Genomic DNA, 18,372 nt, shown 5'->3' with positions numbered 1-18,372 from the left:
CATGGTTTTTATGGAAATTTGCATGAAGGTGAACCTGACGTGTTTAATGAGACCTTCTTCTAATGGCGACATGAGTGGTTCCGATCTTTAGACCTCGTCCGAGGAGCTTAGTGTTATTATTCTCCTTTTCTAAGACTTCATGGTCCCGGAGACCCCTCTTTTCCATTGGTTCTTTTTTCTTTTATACTAACATTTACCTTCCTTCCAGTGTCCACATGTAAGCTCCACTTTCTGGAATTGAGACTTGTCCTATCAGCCCATACCTAGAGTAGTTGGGGGTGGTTGTAAAAGTTGAATAACATGGTGAAGAGCATGGACCTGTCAGACGCAGAATTCTTTATTGCAGTATTGACAGCTTTTTCACTTGGCCTGTCCCTGCACTGAGCTCGACCTTTCCTTTAGGGGCTCTATAGGGTGCCGAGCATATGATTGTCCTCGGCCATATCCTTGCTCTTTTTTGGACTTTCATTATGCATCCTCTGCAATAGTTCTCCTCGGCTCAGGCTTTGGGCCCTAATGTAAAGTGGGCCGGGGCCACAAATTCTCTGACCCCACATTTATAATATTAATAAAGATATTGATAATCCAAATTTAATCTTTTGGTATAAATATAAATATTGGAAAAAGATAGGACTTCACATATATATATATATATATATATATATATTCTTTTTTACAGTTTCACACAAAAATTATTCCCCCTTGACCTAGAAGGAAGGGTTTTTCTTGATGAATTATTTTTTTTAAAATGTTTTTATAGTTAGATTTTATATTTAATTTGTTTAGGGTTAGATTGCTATATTCAAAAAGACAATAAATTCTAATTAGGTTAAACTAATATAGTTTTGCACTATTTGTAATTTTAAAAATCGAAAGTGAGATTTTTTTTAATGATGACATTAAAAAAATGTGAATTTTTAAAAACTTTATGTGACAAAATTAAAAGATGCCAATAAAAGGTTAAAACCTTTTTATGTTATGTATATATATCTCATAAATTATTCATATCACACATTTTATTATAACAAATATAGCTTCTAAAAAAAATTTCTTTTTTTTTTTTTTTTTTTTTTTTTTGATACCAGCTGAATAACATTAAACACAAAGTAGGATACAAAGTTAAGCCTTAGCAGGCTAGTGATCATGGCCGGCTCAAGGCCTAGGCCTAAGGCCCCACCAAAATATAAAAAAAATTTTAAGGAAAAAAGGCCCCTCTTTCCATAGTTAAAAACCCATATTTTTATAAAATTATATATATTTTTTCTAAAGGTTGTACATTTTTTTTATTAGTGATGTTAAGGATACTACAAATTTTACTATTGGCTTACAAATTGTCATGTTATTAATCACAAAAAATTGATATAAACAGTTATTAGTTAAATTGATGAAGTTCATCAATAAGAGACAATGTCACATTATATTTTGAACATTTTATAGTACTTTTAATTAATGCATTTTTCTTTTTCATTTCTATTAAGACTCTCAAATTACAAGACCAATAGAACTTTAACTCAATTGAAACCTTAAAATATTTCAAAAATATGTTGCAAATGTGTTAAATCATCAATTATAGATTAATCTCCCCTGATAGTTTGAGACTTTGATTTTTGTAAACTAATATCCTATAAAGCCACATACCAAATAATATCTATCTCTCTCTCTTAAAATCAAAATATAAAATTAAAAATTAGATTACAACTTTATTTAACTATGCATCATCTTATATCCAAAATAAAGTATCTTTTTCAATCGCAATATATTTTTATTTCTTTTTATTAATATTTATAATTCAACTATGATATTCAATTCTCTATATGAAATTAACATTAGTCTAGTTGGTATTATTTATGTATTTAATGTATCAAATTAGCCTTAATTTGATTAGTATTAAATAATTTTGTTTAATTAATATTTAAATATTAAAGGCCCCGCATAAATTTTTTGCCTTAAGCCCCAAATTATGTTGGGCCGCCCCTGCTAGTGATCAGGTTACAAAATGACCAGGACAGTTAGCAGCTATTGATGCTATGTTAAGTACATTTGTCATGACTAGTCTAGGAGCAAAATGGACAAAAATACACAAGCTTTGCTGCTTTAAATGCCAAAGGTCAGAAAGGAGAGCTTGATCTTGCCACGAGGGTTTGCTGGACAGGTTGCAGATTCGGACTAGTTTTTTATGGTTGCACAGAACAAGCATTCTGCAAAAACCATGATCCTTGGCTATAAAAAGGGCTTCCACCATTGCCTCCTGAGTCACCATATATACTGCTTGTCTACTACTATTGGCTGCACCTCTGAACAAAGTGATCCCTTCCATAGTAGTAGCTTCAAAAGCATAGCCATATCTCCTAATTCTTCTATTGGTGGCTTAGCTAATTGGTAGCTACTAGCTAGTAAAAGGTAGTCTTCATGGAACACCTACAACAATACTTTTTTTTTTTTTTTTTATGGGAATACCAAGACTTTATTGCATATTATCAATAAAAATTACATCATAGAGAAGAGTTTGGTCTAAGAAACAATAATTTTCTTCCATCCAAGTAGAGAAGTCAATAATGCCTATGGCATGTTTAGCTAATAAATGAATTGGTCTATTGCCTTGACAACATACATGAGAGAACGAAACTCCACTAAACTCCCCACACAATTCCTGCATGCATGAGACGAGTGAATCCACCGACGAAGAAGATGGTACCAGCCTTGATAATGCCCTCTGAATGATGATGGCCATGGATTCAAATGGAATCACCTTCCAAAATGATGTCCTGCACCCCGATATCCTTTGCGAACTGTAGACCTGTTTCGAAAGCCTTAGCTTTAGCTTCCACCGCTCCTAGAGGAGCGTTTATACGCTTGCTCAGAGCTGCAACAACACGTCCCAGATCATTCCGGACCACCACAACAGTACATTTTGGTATAAATAAGTGATACTCTTTCAACCATATCTCAATGGTAGTAGAAGTCCCCAGAAAATTATTGTTTCACAAAGCCCATGATTAATTTACAGTGTGTATACCAAGTTCGTATATAGGGAGAGCACTGAGACAATCACTGTCCAAAGCTAAAGTATGCATTGCCCTATTGTTTTATCGTTTGGCCTAACTAAAAGACACACTATTGATGTGCTTTGTTGCCTCCTTAGCATTTTCTAGCGGATGCTCCAACCAGTGGCGACTCCAAGAATTTTTCCCAGTGTGTTCCTTAAGAAACATAATTTTTCCCAGTAGTGACTCCAAAATTTTTTCCCAAATGTATTGTTGGTTAGTTGTTTTATTAATTTGTTTGTCTTTTATAAACTGTAATTTGTTATAATGTTGTTTCATTAATTATAAAATTATTAATTGTTGTTTAGCCGAACATAATTTAATTTGTTTGTCTTTTATAATGTATTGGTTAATTAAATTATTAATTATTGTTTATTAGTTGCTTTCCCCAATTAATTATTGGTTAATTAATATCCCAAACAAAAAAAATTAATTAGTTCAACTAATTACTATGGTTGTTTGATACTTGAAATATCACACTATTACTTAAAAAAAAAAAAAAAGTCAATAAATTGTGTAGCACAAAAATATTTAGGCTGTATAGCTTAATTCCAAGTCTAAAAAAGAGTTATTTATTACATATTCTATGACCATTAGTTGAACTAATCAACTAGCACACAGCACATAGCCATATTTATTAATTATTAGTTGCACACTTGCACTACCCGGCCCCATGCCCCCATCCACCCCCCAATTCAACAGACAAGCCCCAATGCCCCATGGCCCCCGATCACAAGACTAGAGCCAATTAGATAAAGCCAATTTATTGCATCTCCGTCCAACGCGTCCGTTCCTTTGGTTCTTGGTTGTGGGTTGTTGCGTGACTTGTGTCTGTGAAGTGTTTGAGGCCCGATCTGATTTCAGTATATTAGGTTAGTTTTTTTTTTTTTTTGAGAATCCATGGATTACTGGGTTTGCTACCCTCTGTTGGGCTTGATGTTGGGCTTGCCATCCTTTTTTTTTTTTTTTTGAGAATTCGTGGGCTTGTTGCTTGCTCTATTACAAATTTTTTTTTGGGTTTTTTTTTTTTTTTTTTTGCCTTGAAAGTAGAAGAAATAAAATATTTTTTTTGTTAGGGTGTTCCTAATTCTGAGATTGAGGGTGTTCCTAATTTTTTTTAAGGGTAAACAAATAAAAAAAAATTTAATTATTATATATAATTTTTTTTTTTTCGGTTCAAGGTGTTCCTGGGAACACCCTGGGACCAACGTGGCGTTGCCACTGGCCCCAACCTATAAAAACATGGTTTGGAGAATTTCATCGCTTCTATCATGAACTCTCCCGCTCAAAACTAGTATATATGATGCATACAAGTATCTCACGAAATGTACAACCTTCATCAAAGATGTTGCTTTTGCGATTCTGGTGTCAATATGTTCTTTTAACTTCTCACTAAGTACACCAAGGACAAGAAACCCACACCCATGGCATTATATCCTTTCAATTGCACTGCAGAGGTCTGTAAATCAATATATATATATATATACATATACACACTTCGCAGCATACTGTGTAGCCTTTTTTGGAAGCAGTAGAGCCGCCATCATCTCTCCCACGCGATGGGCCTTGATTATTCTACATTTTCCAACTGATCATCACTAGAATGCAGTTCTCAAAAACTACAATTGTAAACTCAATATTGTGTGCTGCTGTGGTGAATTGCATTGCGCTTGTTCTCCACACATCAATGGCAAATGCCAAATGGTTAGTGTCGTAATGCATGAGAGATAATTTCCACCTCATTATAACACATTTTGTACTTGCAATGATCTTTGTTGTATATAGAGAGACTTTTGTTGGAAGAATTCCATTATGAACACCTGAAGGTTCGAATTTTATTGCGTACTTATAAGTTGCCAAATTCCAATCCATTTTCTTCTACCTAGTAATGCAGTGGAACTCTTACCCATTGTATGTAGCTACCTTTCCTCTATCATAAAATATTAAGCACTATTAACGGTAAACATTTTTTTAGCCGTGCCAATCCAAATCAATGTCTCCGTTAGCTGCCAGTAACTCATGGGAATGCTTTAGATCAACAGTGCTTCACAATGGCCAAAGGCTTCTCCAATCAAATCCATACATCACTGATATGCCTCGTGATTAATAAGACTAGTAGCCTAGGCATCCTCTGTGACCACATGACAAGGAGACATTATCTTGAAAGTGGTAAGTTGTGATATCCATCATCTTAGATGGTTAAATTCCACCCTTGGATTACTCCTTAAGATGGTTGGATTACACCTCCAAGGGATTACACCATGAATTAATGGTTAAAATCAACCCTTGAACTACATCCTTAGAATTAACCTACAAATTACACCTTGAATTGTTAGAATTTTCCCCCTCTCCTCAATTTGAGAAGTGAGTCATGGACTATTTTCTATTCAACCCGAGAAGTGGCTTGATTTTCCTCTGGCAAGTGACCTAACATGTCGCTAGCTCTAAGCCCTGTGTGTGCTTGGTATTCGTAATGTGTGAGTGTGTGGGCTGAAGTCGTAGGTTCAACAAAACGGTTTGTCTCTTTAGGATTTTGACTAATATTATTTACAAGCTAGCATAGTCAATAAAGGAACAACGTATACACCGGTACCCCCCAATTTGTACCCTCATGACTTGAGTCACTCATCCTTAATGACAATATTAAAAGGAGCAAGAATTAATAAAAAAGACACAAAATGGCCAAAATATTTTTAAAACTCATAATCTTGCATAAGTAGTTGTTGACCATAAATCTCTACAAAAGAATTTTTTGACTAAAATTGATTCAAAATCATAGATAAAGTGAATAAAAATGCTTAAGAGAGTGAAAATTTGACATCCTTAGTGCTTCCAATCGTTTCAGAAATGATTTTTATCATTTTATTTAAAATTTTCTTTTCTTCCATTATTGTGCATGCTATACTTGGTAAAGTGGTTCTTCTCTAAGATCAAGAGTATCAGTGTGAAATCATTTGGGTGAGTCTCTTTATTTAATTTCAATTTTTTAATTTCAGGCTTTTAAATTTCCGTCTTTAATCTTTTGTCATTAGTTTTCAGAATTTTTCTTTATTTTCTGTCTTTACGGACACATTTGCTAGACTATATCGGTAATTATATAGGAATAAGAATGGGTATTACAAGGAATACAAGATGTTGTAATATAATACTTATTATTATTCAATTATTTGGTGACAATACAATAATAGAACCCTGGAGACAATGGAATGAAAGTATTTTAAATCAAACTTAAGATATATTTTAAGAAATATCTTACTCATATAATTATATTTTCTAAAAAATAATATTTTTTTAAATTTGAAAGAGAGATTAGTTAATTTTTTATGATTTTTTATTTGCATAATTGTTATGTGCATATGGAAAGTTTATTTAATTGGAAATGTATTAATTTTATAAATTAATACACCTACTAAGGAACAACTATTACAATCCTTTTAGAGATGCATAGTTATTCCTCATTTTAAAGAATAACTATTTATAAGAAATGATTATTCATTGTAATAAAAATATAACCAAACTACTGAATAGCTAAATTATAGAAATAACTATTACATTACAGTGCCTATTATAGTTTACCAAACATACCCTAAGTTTTTGTGTTTAGTTTTTCTACTTTGCTTTTGATGAAGCACGAAAATCAGTAGGCTAAAATACTTTGGGCTACGATAATGGCTATCAATCTTGAAAAGAAAGAAAGAACTGTCAAAGGTGACAAGTGTAACCCAGCCAAGGACCCTCCAACGGTTAAGTCAATTTTCTCTCTAGGACAGAAGGAAAGAAAATAGTGAATGGTCTGGACTTATCTTGAGTAAATAGGATTTACTTCTTTTATAGAGAGTTAGACATGGGTCTACTTGTTTGAATCCACTACCATCGTGGGTAATATTGGTGGTTGATAAAGAAAATGGGCTATATGGAGAGTTGTATGTGGAATTCCTTCCACGTATTATGCAACATGTCATATTTCACTTATGTGAATCTAATGGAGGATTTTCCACAAAACTCACCAAGTATAATTTGGTCATTCATGTATTAGTCGTCTGTAGATCATCTCGTCTATAGAGAACTCCCTACGTTATATAACCCAGTCATCAATGGACAAGTTGGTATAATTTTGGTTGCACTTTGAATGATGACACAAGGACAAGTAATACTTAGTGTTAATCCCCATCAGTTGTCCCCTTGTCCTTGTGTTGTCTGTCAATCAATCAAAATTTTTTTTTTTTTAATTTTGAATTTTCAAATTTTTGAATTTTTGAATTTCGTATTTGATTGTTGACACGTGGCGCGATCCTCAAGTTTATCAATCATGTCGTTTTGTCCTTTAAGAAAAGCGCCACGTGTTTTCTTTTGGTTGGTCGCGTCGTTTCCTATAACCAACTTCATTGCCTATAAATAGTAGATTTCTCTCCTACCCTTTCACATTTCCAATATTTTCTTCTTTGACATTTGTCGTCCAGCGCCTCGTCTAGAAGTCTTCCTGCGTCCTTAGGCCTTCTTCATTTAGAGCCAAGTATCTTTTCCATCTCGTCTTTAGGTTTTCCTTTAGTTTTTCAAGATGTCTGAAATCATAGTATCTTCGTCTAGCAATAGCGATAATAAGGAGATAGACGAGTATCATGATAGCACTAGTGATAGTAGTTCTAGTAGCAGTAATAGTAGCAGAACTAATGGTAGCGGTAGTAGCGAAGGGAATACTACGGATGAGCAATATACGTTCGGAGTTCCTGGGGTTCCTTTAGAATTCCTTCAAGAGGAGCTAAGGACAAGGGTTGCTTCGAAGTCACGTGTTGGTACCTCTACCAACGCTCCTTCGTCCACCACCCCAGATGAAGTAGAAACTATCTATACCTGTGCTGTAGGTGTCCCTTCTAAGAGTGAAGAAAGGAGACTTACTTCCCTTAGAAGTTGGTACCAAATTCCGGACGAGCTTAACCCTAGATTAGCCGTCCATGGCGATTAGTGTTATGACCCTCGTTTTGGAGTAGGTATTTATGAGGCCTACCTTTTGGAGGGACTTAGGTTGCCTCTCAATGCCTTTGCCAGAGAAATACTCTCTAGATTAGGTTTAGGAATTTGTCAACGTAACTCCAATGCATGGATGCTCATCGAATTTATGCAGATTTTGTGCAAGGAAGTGTTTGAGAGGGATCGTCCTCTTACTGTGGACGAACTCCTTTATTGCTACAAACCTTCCGAAATTAGTCAATCTCTGAGTTTTTACCAATTCTCAGTCAAGGGTACTATTTGTAGATTGATTAAGTCCCTCCTCATGTCTGATAGGAACTGGAAGACAGAGTTCTTCTTCGTCTCTGGTTTTTAGGCTGGGAACCCTGTCGAGGTAGGTAGGGATCCATTTCCTCCCTATACTGGCGAGATAGGGAACCTTTGTCCAGAAGGTATTCTTTCTTTCAACTCAATATCTTCTATATTTTATTGTATTCGTCTAAATCCTTTTTTCTTTTTCTTTTTTTCTTTTTTTACAGCTGTAAGACAACCTTCTCTAAGCAGATTCTAGCTCGAGTGCGTTCAACAGGCTCGTTTATTCACTAAGAGAATCTTCCATTCTTTAGTCACTCTTCAGCATCTTGCCACTTTGGGGCTTGGGCCTGAACCGTCTGCTAAAGCCTTAGCTCACGAACTCACTACGCGTAGACATAAGCTTTTTTGCTTGAAATTTTTTCCTTACTTGTTTTACCCAAGCTCTAACATTTTTTTTCTTTGCAGGGATAGCAACTATGAAAGAAAACAAGGGGAAGGGCTTGGCGGACGAGAAGACCATGCCAGAGACCTAATCTTAGCCTCACCCAATTACTGGAGACAAGAGGAAGACTTTGTCCAAGACGATTGACTTAGGAAATCTTCCAAGTCATCAAGGTCACAAGAAGGCGAAGCATGGGTCGTCTAAGTCTCGAGGTGTCAAGCCTGGTTCTGTTGTCCCTCCTGCTTCTTCTCAATAGCCATCCGTCCAAATACTTGACTTGGACTCATCCATCCCTGCTGGAGCCACTCCGTCCAAGCCTGCTGCAACCACTTTGTCCTAGCCTCCCAAAAGAGCTCCTATAAATCTTCTTGAGAATGAGAATCTTGCTTGGGAAGGTTTCAACAGGTTGTGACTGACGAGGACATTGCTGTGTGTTATGACATGTCCTTGAAAGAATTTGAACACTCTGCTATTCATGATCTCTTCAAGGTATGTTTTTTTGTCTTTGCCATTATTTTGTCTTGTATCATATTTCACATTACTCGTCTAATCATCTTTTTCAATCAATTGTACATATAGGCCATGTCAAAGTTCATGGCCGTGTCCAAGCAAGCTATTGAGATGGACCATGAAAGGATTAGGCTAGAAGCAAGAGTTTGTGAGGTGCAGGTGGACTATAGGAGTAGAGCTGAGGTAGCAGCTAAGGTTATGGATGAGGTGAAGGAGCTAAAGAACCTCGTCGAAGAGCTTAAGGCAGATGCTGTTGAAAAAGACACTCGTCTTGATCACCTACAAAAGAGGAATGACGAGCTTCGCATCCTTCTAGTCTTCAAAGGCTTGTTGACACTCGTCTGTCCATTCGAACGCTTTCCTTAATACTTTGAAAAATGGCAAACACTTGTTAGTGGCTTTTGAAACAAACATGTTAAGGGCCGCCACTTGTCTAGTGAGGTTCTGAACGTCTTTAATATTCTTTAGAGGTTCCATGTTCAAAATTGCCTGGATCATATCAGGGTTTGCCTTAATCCCTCTTTGTTGAAACCATAAAACTGAGAAATTTCCTTGATGCAATTTCGAAAGCACATTTGCTTAGGTTTAGCTTCATCTTATATCGCCTAAGTGTATCAAAGGTCTCTTAAAGATCGTCTAGATGCTGTGTCTCCTTTGCACTCTTCACTAGCATATCTTCCACATATACTTCAACATTTCATCCAATCTGTGGATGAAACATGTGGTTGACCAACCTTTGGTAGGTAGCTCCTAAATTTTTCAACCCGAATAGCCTAACTTTATAACAAAACAAACTTTGACTTGTGATGAAGGATGTTTTCTCTTGGTCCATCTTGATTTAGTTATACCCTGAAAATGCATCCATAAAACTCAACAGTTGGTGTCCAACTGTTGAATCCACCAACTGGTCAATGCGTGGAAGAGGATAACTATCTTTGGGGCATGTCTTGTTTAAATTTGTGAAATCTACACACATCCTCCACTTGCCATTAGCCTTCTTAATCATCACTACATTAGCTAGCCAATCAGGGTAGTAGACTTCGCGAATGAATTCTGCGGTGATTAACTTTTGAACTTCTTCTTTGATGGCATTATCTCGTTCTAGGGCAAACACTCTCTTCTTCTAACAAACAGGCTCGTAAGATGGTGATATGTTTAAACGATGAGTAATCACACTTGGGTCAATCCCAGGCATGTCTTCATGACTTCAAGCGAAAACATCTGTACTTCTTTTGAGGAATCCAACAAGATCTTGTTTTGTTTTCTCCTTCATACTCGTCTCAATCCTGGTAAATTTCTCTAAGTTGGACTCGTCTAATGGTACATCCTCCAATACTTCAATTGGTTCAACCAACATTCTTCTTTCTTCAATATTCATCGTCTGCATCTGCTCGTCCATGGCAAGCATTGCTAAGTAACACTCTCTAGCAGCTAACTAATCTCCTTGCATTTTTCCAATTCCATACTTTGTTGGGAACTTGACAGACAAGTGGTAAATAGATATTCTGGCTCTCCAACTATTCAAAGTTGGTCGTTTAATGATGGCATTATATGAAGATGAACAATCTACAACAAGGAAATTTACTTCTTTATTGATTTGTTGTGGATAAGAGCCAACTACAACGGGTAGGGAGATCGTACTTACTGGTAGAACCTTCATTCCTCCAAACCCGATCAATAGTACATTCACTGGACGAAGTAGTTTCTTGTTAATCCTCATTTGTTGAAAAGCTAGCTAGATAATAAAGGATGTCTGCTGAGCTCCCATTATCTATTGACACCCTTTTGGTTGTATAATTTGCAATCACTAAAGTGATGACGATCGCATCATCATGAAGATGGTGCAATCGTCTAGCGCCTTTGTCTATGAAAACAATGGCTGGCTCGTCTTCTCTAATTTTGTGTAATTGGCTTATCCTTTGACAAAATGCACTTTACTTGTATTTAGGTAGATCTAGGATGTGTTTAATACTTCAAGAAACCTTGTTTCAAGTTCAAGTGTTAAAGCCATACAAGTTTGTCCAAGAATCAAGTGAGAAAGTGCTGATTTTTAAAGCTCGATAGCTGCTCGACACCTAGGCTATCTATCAAGCCTTTTAAGGTGTTTCTTATCGCAATCTCGACACCTTCTCAATAGCTGGTTGATTGATCGAGAAAGTTTCTATCTCCTCGATAACTTCTCGACACCTAGTGGATCGATCGAGATGTTCCTCGACACCTGGCTCGACACCTTATCTGTCGAGCTTTACGAATTTTAGATTTTTAAATCTGATTTTCGGCTCATGCTTATGTATTTGTTTAGGGTTTCTTTTCTCACAACCCTAGACCTATATAAGGCTTATTTTAGAGGCCGTCACATAAGAGAATATAAGGAAAACGAATGCAAAAGGTGACCAATGCCTTATTCTCTTTGAAAGAAGCTACTGCGTTTTTGCGCCTTAGGGTTTTGTAACCAAGTGCTTCTTGATATTCATTGTTGATGAAGTGAAGAACTTTGCAACCAACAATCTTCTTCTAGTTGGTGATTAAGTAGTGTATTGAGATCCGCGCAATTGGTTAGTCACGTACTGGGATTCGTGCATCAAAAAGGTTGGCATTCATATATTGAAGAGTTCAGAGGTTCTGAAGCGGTAGAAGGTTTCTGCTATGAATTTATCTACGAGGATTGTAGAGTCTAGGGACAAAGGTTTTGTACTAGATCTAAAACTTCATTTTACTATAGTGGATTGCTTTTTGGGAAGGCTTTCCCCCAAGTTTTTTACTATGAAATTAGTTTGTTTCATTGGTTTTCCTAGGTCATCATATTTTGTCTTATTTATTTTTCCGTTGCATGATTTTGACATGATATTGATGTTTGTTTGTTTTAACAAGTTTTATTCATAATAAATCTAATTAACGGATTTAAAACTTGTTAATTCTATCAACCGGGGTCTAAATTTCCCAACAATTGTCTGGATATCTGAACATTCTAAACTTCCCGTAGATAAGTCTTCCTAGCTCTGGACGAGCTTCCTATTGACATGCCCCCTACAATAATCTTTATTTCTCCAAATGGTGGACATACTGGTTCCTCTGCCTTACCCTTCATTGGTTGTTTCTCATCCTTATGATCTCGTCCAAGGAAATTTTTCAATTTTCCTTGTTTGATGAGAACTTCAATTTGTTGCTTCAAGTCATAACACTCATTTGTATCATGCTCATGGTAGTGATGAAAACAACAATACTTGCTTTTATTCTGCTTACTAGGATCTCCCTTCATTCTTCCTAACCACTACAAGGATGGATCATCTTTTATTTGCATCAACACTTGATCAAGTGAAGTGTTTAGAGGAGTATAGTTAAAGTATCGTCCTGAAGATGACCCTGCCTTCTTGCCGTCACGATCTCTTTTTTCTCTAACATTGGTTTCTTTGGACGAGGACCTTGCTCCAAATAGTGCACATGACCATTTTCTAACCTTTCCCCTTTCTTTTTCTTCTTGGCAATGATGGCATCTTCTGCGTTCATGAAACTTTAGGCTGAATGTATCAACTCAGCCATCGTTTATGGCTCCTGATCGTACAACTTATGAATGAACAAGTCCGAACTGACTCCATTGTAGAAAGCTACCAAGAGGATCTTGTCATCCATCTTGTTTACCAATAAGGCTTCTTTGTTAAAATGGCTAATGAAAGTGCTTAAACTCTCATTTTCTCCTTGCTCTATGTTCAACAGGTTGGACGAGGAATGCTTTGGCCTTTGTCCCCCTACAGAGTTGCTGACAAACAACTTACTTAACTCTTGGAAGGAAGTTATGGTGTTTGGTGGTAGTTTATTAAACCATATTCTAGTTGGAACTTTCAAAGTTGTAGGAAAGACTCTGTACATAATTTCATCCAGAACACCTTGAAGATGCATAGTTGTCTTGAACGTGGCAATGTGATCAAAAGGGTCACGCATCCCGTCATACGAATCCAGGGACTGGTGATAGACGCAACAAAGGGGGAATCTATCATGTGGATGAGATCATCCACATGGTTCACTCTTCTCATGGAATTCTTCATTTCTTCAATGGCGCTCTTCATCTGGTCCACCTCTCTCTCCAAATGTGGTACCCTTTGAGTGATAGTGCCCCTGGACTGGTCCCCTTCTGCATTTTTCTCAACACCTTCACATCCTAAATTTTGGCCTCATTCTCCCTAATGTTGTTGACGTTGCCTGTTAACTTTTCTAGTCAACTCTTGGTTTTGTTGCGTCAGTTCTGCCATCGTTACTGTCATGGACTGTAACTGTTATTGGACAATCATAGGGGGTGGTGGTGTGTGATTTGCGTGACTAGAGGTGTTTCCACTCTCCTGGTGTCTTGGACTAGTAGCCATTGACCTAGTCTGAACCATGCAACCTTTTTGTCTTGGAAAACAAAAAGTTGATAGAAACTCTCTCTTTTCCCACAGATAGCACCAACTGATGAAGCACGAAAATCAATAGGCTGAAATACTTTGGGCTACGATAATGGCTGTCAATCCTAAAAAGAAAGAAAGAACTATCAAAGGTGACCAGTGTGACCCAACTAAAGACCCTCCAACGGTTAAGTTAGTTTTCTCTCTAGGACACAAGGAAAGAAAATAGTGAATGGTCTGGACTTACCTTGGGTAAATAGGATTTAATCCTTTTATAAAGAGTTAGACGTGGGTCTACTTGTTTGGATCCACTACCATTGTGGGTAATGTTGGCGATTGATAAAGAAAATGGGCTATATGAAGTGTTGTATGTGGAATTCCTTCCACATATCATGCAACTTGTCGTATTTCACTTATGTGAATCTAATGGAGGATTTTCCACAAAACTCACCAAGTATAATTTGGTCGTCTGTAGATCATCTCGTCTATAGAGAACTCCCTACGTTATATAACCTAATCATCAATGGACGACTTGGTATAATTTGGCTGCTCTTTGGACGATGACACAAGGACGAGTAATACTAAGTGTTGATCCCCATGAGCTTTCATTCCTTTAAGTTTGAGCATAGTAGCAAAGTGCCTAGTTTAATGTAGTCTGTAAGGGCAAGGGCCAAAAATAGTATATTGGGCATTGGGCCTTGTCCGAGGACATGGATAGGTCCGAGGAAGAGGAGCAAATAGTTGTTAAACGTTCCCAATTAAAGTCTCAAAGATAGGGAACAAGTGAGAGGTTGTTCGAGAAGAAACTCCTCCTCGGATATGATGAATATAGTTTACAATATGAATTTCATTAGTTAGCGCAATCCTCCAAGAAACTCCAATGAAAGAGACATGCCTCTCGAACATATGAGAGGAAAGGAAATCTAAAAATATCTAAAGGAAAGCTGCCACCACCGCATTAAATGCACTGCAGCTACTTTTCTGGCCGCATTTATATAGAGAAGACCTTTAAACAACATTACCTTGGCTACCATAACTCACAGGAAACTAGAGAAGGTGTCTGATAGGACAGGTACTCAAGTAAGGGTTCGGATGATCAACAAGTGGAGGGTGAAGATGATCCAAAGGAGGATATATAAGGTGAAAGACTCTTTATGAAGAGGGGGAAAAAAAGAGAGAGAACACTGTAGCAATCTAAATTGTCTTTATATCTAACTGTGATAAATACATATAATTGTGGCCTCCTCAGACTGAAAGTCTATTTATATCGATACATCTTATTTGTGCTTGATTGTCACTTAATTCCATATTAGCTGTTGTTCAACTCATTAGGGCCTAGTTCTTTGATCCACTCTCTACAAATTTATTGTATAGGACTTATTGGGCCGAGATCCCATATACTTTGGGTTTGGGCCATAAATCGGGACTCTACAATTGGCGGCATCTGTGGGGAGAACTTGTGTAATAGTGAGAACAACGGTCAACTATGGCAAATTTAGGATCACATCAGGCAAAATCCATAGCATCTCATCGTGAAAATTCTTTCGCCAACCTTGAGCGTAGAAGAGATCAGGAGGGCAACGTGCACGTTACGCACACAAGTAAAAGTCATTCTTGAGTTGGGAGTCACATCTCTCAAGAACAACACAATAAAGCCATGCAAAGGGAAATCGACCAGCTTAAGAAGAAGTTACGCCATGCACAACGAAAACGAACTCCCACCCCGTCTGATTCCTCCTCCGACGATGAGAAGGATAACGGTTATCGACGTAGATCAAAGACTTCCTCTAGCGAATCCTTCTCATATGAAAAAGACCATCATAGTGAACACCGATGCAAAAGCCTCATTCACAGAGGATTGGGAAATGATGCGATGAGCAAAACTTTGAACTAGATTGCCAAGTTTCCATTCACACATAGGATTGAAAGGGTAGCTTCTCCTCGGCATTTCCATCAGCCAACATTCACCATCTACAATGGACGAACAGACCCGGTGAAACATGTGAGCCATTTCAATTAGAGAATAACTGTCTATTCCAAGGACGAAGCCTTGATGTGCAAAGTGTTCTCATCCAGTTTGGGACCCATAACGATGAGATGGTTTGACGGCTTGAGGACGGGTTCAATAAATTCCTTCAAGGAACTCACTCAGGTGTTTGGCTCCTGCTTTATCACGTGTACCAGGGTCCCTCGGCCCTTAGACTCCCTACTGTCTTTGTCCATGTGAGAAAGGGAGACCCTGAAAATATATTCGGACCGATATTGGGAAATATACAATGAGATAGAGGGTAACTTTGAGGACATCGCTATCAGTACCTTTAAGAGTGGCCTCCTAGTCGAGCATGGTTTAAGGAAGTCCCTAACAGGAAAACCAACCACCAGCCTACGCCAGCTTATAGACCGTATTGACAAGTATAAAAGGGTTAAGGAAGATCAATAACTGGGTAAAGAAAAGGCTAAGGTTATCCCTCAGGAGATGAGGGATTTCAGGTCGGACCAATTCAATAACACCGGCCCTAGAGAGATTTTGCTGGGCAATCCGAGTCTACCAACATCCAGACCGTTAATGCAGTATTCTGAGAACTAGTGCATAAGGTTCTAGAGAAGATTAAGAACGAGTCATTCTTCAAATGGCCAAACAAAATGGCCGGAAACCGCTTAAGACGCAACCAAAGCCTTTATTGCCAATATCATCAAGACCAGGGGTATACTATGGAAGACTGTAGGAAACTGTGGGACCATTTGGACCAACTGGTCCGAGAAGGAAAGTTGAAGCAGCTGCTACACCATTCTAGTGGCCAAGCGGGGCAGACAGGTTCGGATCCCCGAGGAGATTCTTCTTCAAGACCTCCTCTGGGAACGATCAATGTCATCTTGGTTGCCCCCAGTAGGACCGGTTCCTGTCCCTCCAGAGTAATGTCTGTGGCTCGGCTATCAACCGAAGACAACAATTCAGAACCAAAAAAAGCCAGAATAGAGACCCCGCTAGTTCTAGGCATCTCGGCCAATGATAAAATTGGAACTATCCAACCCCATAATAATGCTTTAGTGGTCACACTCAGGATAGGGGGTACGATGTGAAAAGAGTGTTGGTAGATCAGGGAAGTGCTGTCGAAATAATGTACCCCGACCTGTACAAGGGGCTGAATTTGAAACCCGAGGACCTAACAACGTACGATTCCCTACTAGTAAGTTTCTAGGGGAAGACAGTTACTCCAAGAGGTCAAATTAGACTGTTCGTACAAACTGGTTCGGATGTGGTGGAAGTGGACTTCATTGTGGTAGATGCTTATTCATCTTATATGGCTATTGTTGTCAGGCCTTGGTTTCATGCTTTAAAAGTCATTTCTTCTACCCTCCACCAGAAGGTGAAATATCCGTCCAACGGCTAAGTTAAAGAGATTGTATGGAATCAATCCATGGCTAGGCGGTGCATGGTGGCTGCCATCTTGCATAGGCCCAATGCAGAGTCCTCAGCCTCTGCTGAAAGGAACTTATAGCAATCAAGAACCTGGGTACTGTCAAACAATGAATCAACCGAGGAAGCAAAGTGCGAAGATCTAGAGAAGGTTGCTGTTGGTGATGATTCGGATAAGTTCTTTCAGGTCGGCTCCTAGCTGCCTCCTCAAGAGAGATAAAAGCTAATCGAATTCCTGATAAAAAATGTGGATGTATTCGCGTGGAATGCTTATGAAGCCTCGGGAGTGGACCTAAGTTTCATTTGTCACCATTTGAATGTCAATCCATCTGTTACCCCCAAAAAACAACCTCCTTGGCGCTCATCCAGAGAACATTCAAATACTGTCAAAGATGAGGTGACGAAGCTTAAGCAGGCGAGGGCTATCAAATCGAACCAAGAGAGCCATGCCGGAGGCCCCGGACACGGTGCGCCCCCGGCGTCGACGTCTTACGAATTATTCAAAACGACTCTCGGCAACGGATATCTAGGCTCTCGCATCGATGAAGAACGTAGCAAAATGCGATACTTGGTGTGAATTGCAGAATCCCGCGAATCATCGAGTTTTTGAACGCAAGTTGCGCCCGAAACCATTCGGCCGAGGGCACGTCTGGCTGGAGAGGTTTTCTATCTTGAATGGTTGGCCAATATTGTGGTAGTAAGGAAAAAGAATGGAAAATGGCGAGTGTGCGTGGATTTCACGAATTTAAACAGGGCTTGTTCGAAAGATCCCTTTCCTATGCCTCGAATAGACTAGCTGGTAGATGCTACTGTAGGCCATCCTCGGATGAGCTTTTTAGATGCCTTTTAAGGATACCATCAAATACCGCTAGCACTAGAGGACCAGGAAAAGACAGTTTTTGTTACTCCCACTGGAAACTACCACTACAAGGTAATGCCTTTCGGCTTGAAAAATGCAGGATCCACCTATCAAAGGATGATGACTAAGATGTTTGAACCTCAGTTGGGTAAGAATATTGAAGTCTATATAGATGACATGGTAGTGAAGAGCAAGGTGGTGTCCGAGCATGTGGAGATCTCGGAAGCATTTTTGAAATACTGAGAGAACACAAGTTGTGCCTTATTGCCTCCAAATGTTCTTTTGGTGTGGGATCAGTAAAATTACTGGGCTACATGGTAACCCACCAGGGAATTGAAGTTAATCCCGACCAGGTTAAGGCTATAAACAATTTACAACTACCTTGGAATCCCAAAGAAGTTCAAAAACTAACCGAAATGATTGCTGCTTTAAATCGGTTTATTTCTTGATCCGCAGAT

General features: G+C 38.2%; 1 non-coding gene across 1 annotated transcript; it reads left to right on the top strand.

Moving 5' to 3' along the window:
• Positions 1–17,562: 17,562 nt before the first annotated feature.
• LOC126704498 (5.8S ribosomal RNA) lies at positions 17,563–17,719 on the top strand. Its single transcript, XR_007648209.1, has one exon. It is a non-coding gene; the product is annotated as a 5.8S ribosomal RNA (ribosomal RNA).
• Positions 17,720–18,372: the final 653 nt, after the last annotated feature.

The sequence above is a fragment of the Quercus robur genome, chromosome 10 (genome assembly GCF_932294415.1).
Source record: "Quercus robur chromosome 10, dhQueRobu3.1, whole genome shotgun sequence".
NCBI classification, from domain to species: domain Eukaryota; kingdom Viridiplantae; phylum Streptophyta; class Magnoliopsida; order Fagales; family Fagaceae; genus Quercus; species Quercus robur.
The sequence above is the reverse complement of the archived record's forward strand: the minus strand, read 5'-3'. Positions and strand labels throughout refer to the sequence as shown.